Genomic DNA, 3,500 nt, shown 5'->3' on the forward strand with positions numbered 1-3,500 from the left:
GGAGTGTTTCCTCTCTCACTGACGGGAGAGGCTGCTATATGGTTCACTGAGCTCCCATACAACTCAATCTTCACTTGGAACCAATTAAGAGATGTTTTCTTAGAACGCTACTATCCGGTCTCCAAGAAAGTAAACCACATAGACAGAGTGAACAACTTTGTGGCACTACCAGGAGAGTCAGTTAGTAGTTCTTTGGATAGATTCACCTCATTCTTGAGAAGTGTTCCAAATCACCGTATAGATGACGAGTCACTGAAGGAATACTTCTATCGGGGACAGGATGATAACTATAAAGCGGTGTTGGACGCTATAACAGGTGGATCTTATGGGGAGTGTCCTTATCCTGAGATCACTGAAACATTAGAGNAGCAGGTGGATCTTATGGGGAGTGTCCTTATGCTGAGATTGCTGAAAAATTAGAAAAAATCTCCAGGAATAACAAAGCTTGGAGTACTAGGAAGTCTGACACAGGGAGAAACACCTTCGCAGTGCAGTCCACTCACAACCCAGCCACAGATGTGTTTCGTGAAGAAATGGCTCAGATAAGAACTGAGCTTGGGTTGGTACTAAAACATGTCACTGGGGGTGCTGAAAAGATAAATGCAGTTAACTACTTGTCGAAACCACCGCCACAGAACGATGAGTGTTATTATGAGGAGGATTCCTATGCAGTAAATGAACAGATGGGGGGTTTCCGACCAAGTTCACAAGGATCTAATCAGGAGAATTGGCGCCAAGGTCGGAACTATCGTAACTACAATCGTGAGGGTCATTATGTCCGAGATTAAAACTACAATCGCGACAACAACTTCAACAGGGGTAACTATGGTAATAGAAACGACAGGAATGGACCCTATGTTCCTACTCAAAATCGTGAAGTTACTCCTAGGGATGGTGGAGGTAGTATGTCGCGAGTTGAGGATATGTTGCATAAAATGATGAGGAGATGCGATGGTAGTGATGAGCACAATAAAGAGTTGAGGAATGATTTAGTGGGTATTGGGCAAAAAGTTGATACACATGCAATATCGATTAAGCAACTTGAGTTACAATTGGCCCAATTATCTGCAACTGTGAACCCACGGCAACCGGTCACTCTTCCTAGCAACACTGTCCAAAATCTGAAAAATGATGGACATTGTATGGCAATTACTACTCGCGGTGGCAAGCAAACCATTGACCCACCTATGCCATCTAATGAGAAAAAGGTGACAAAAGAATCTGACAAAGTGGTAGATGTTGATGCTGAATTAGAGGATAACACTGCAAAAGATGCTGAAGTGCCTAAAAAGGTAACTCCTATGCCTAGGCCACCACCCCCATTTCCTCAAAGATTATTGATAAAGACCGAGGATGGCAAATATCGGCGTTTTATAACAATGTTGAAGCAACTTTCTATCAATGTCCCTTTGGTAGAAGCTTTAGAACAAATGCCCGGTTACGCCAAGTTTATGGAAGATCTGGTCACAAAGAAACGATCGGTCACTTTTGAGGATGATGATAGAATGCAGCATTGTAGTGATATTGCTACAAGATCTCTGGTCCAAAAGAAAGAAGATCCGGGTGCGTTCACTATTCCTTGTACAATCGGGCTATTACATTTTGCGAAAGCATTATGTGATCTGGGGGCAAGCATAAATCTCATGCCCCTCTCGATTTACAAGAAGTTGGGTTTGGGTGACCCAAAGCCCACTGCGATGCGGCTACTGATGGCTGATCGAACAGTAAAACAGCCTATAGGGATACTCCACGATGTGCTAGTAAAAGTGCAGTCATTCATATTTCCAGCTGATTTTGTTATTCTTGATTGCGATGTCGATTTTGAAGTGCTCATTATTCTTGGGAGGCCATTCCTTGCTACGGGAAGAGCCTTAGTAGACATGGAAAAGGGGCAGATGAAATTTTGGTTGAACAATGAGGAAGTGACCTTTAATATTTGTAGGTCCATGAGGCAGAGTGGTGAGCTCCAATCGGCATCTGCTATATCCTACAACATGGGTGAGACATCTGAGACACAAATAGAAGAACGTCTATGTGTAGAAGCATTAGCAGCAGTAATAATGAACTTTGATAGCGATTGCATTGAAGAGTATGAGTCATTAGTCGTGGCTCTTGATCGAGGTGATGTTCGGTTTAAACTGAAGAAATTTGAGCTTGATATGAAGAATCGCGAGTCCCCACCCGCAAAAACATCTATAGAGGAGGCTCCAAACTTTGAACTAAAAGCTCTCCCACCTCATCTCAGGTATGAATTCTTAGGAAATGGTGACACTTTGCCGGTAATCATTGCATCAGACCTGGATGAACAACAAGTTCAGAGTTTGGTGAAGGTACTAAAAAAGTTTAAAAGAGCTATTGGATGGACTATTGCGGACATTATTGGGATCCCTCCTGGTATTTGCTCTCATAAAATCCAACTCATGCCTGATCATAAGCCGAGTATTGAGCACCAGAGACGCTTAAATCCTCCTATGCAAGAGGTCGTGAAGAAGGAAATCATTAAGTGGTTGGATGCCGGAGTAATATACCCAATCGCCGATAGTAGTTGGGTATGCCCGGTTCAGTGTGTACCTAAAAAGGGGGAATGACTGTGGTCCCCAACGAAAAAAATGAACTTTTTCCAATGAGACCGGTTACTGGATTGAGGGTGTGTATGGATTACCGTAAACTAAACTCATGGACTGAAAAAGACCATTTTCCTATGCCCTTCATGGATCATATGTTGGATAGACTTGCCGGAAAAGGGTGGTACTGTTTTCTTGATGGATATTCGGGGTATAATCAGATTTCTATTGCACCAGAAGATCAAGAGAAAACCACTTTCACTTGTCCATATGGGACTATTGCGTTCAGAAGAATGCCGTTTGGGTTGTGCAATGCACCCGCAACATTTCAGAGATGTATGATGTCGATATTTTCTGACATGGTGGAGGATACTATAGAAGTCTTTATGGATGATTTTTCTGTGGTTGGTGATTCATTTGAGTGGTGTTTGACCAGTTCATCTGAGGTCCTTAAGGGATGTGAAGACTGCAGTTTAGTACTAAACTGGGAAAAGTGTCATTTCATGGTGAAAGAGGGTATTGTGTTGGGTCATCGCATTTCAGAAAAGGTCTTAGAGGTTGATCGAGCTAAAGTCGAGGTAATAGAGAGACTTCCCCCACCGATCTCTGTGAATGGTGTGAGAAGCTTTCTTGGGCATGCAGATTTTTACCGGAGATTCATCAAAGACTTTTCAAAGATTGCACACCCATTGTGCAAACTGCTGGAGAAAGATTGTAAATTTTGTTTTGATGAATCCTGTCTTAAAGCATTCGGTGAGCTAAAAGAATAATTGGTGTTTGCGCCTATCATTATTTCTCCGGATTGGAAGAGTCCATTTGAGGTGATGTGCGATGATAGTGGGGTGGCTCTTGGTGTAGTATTGGGACAGCGAAAAAACAAAATCCTTCACCCCATTTACTATGCTAGTAAAGCCCTAAATGAAGCTCAGAAGAACT

Source organism: Solanum pennellii, chromosome 4, assembly GCF_001406875.1.
Source record: "Solanum pennellii chromosome 4, SPENNV200".
In the NCBI taxonomy this organism is placed as follows: Eukaryota; Viridiplantae; Streptophyta; class Magnoliopsida; order Solanales; family Solanaceae; genus Solanum; species Solanum pennellii.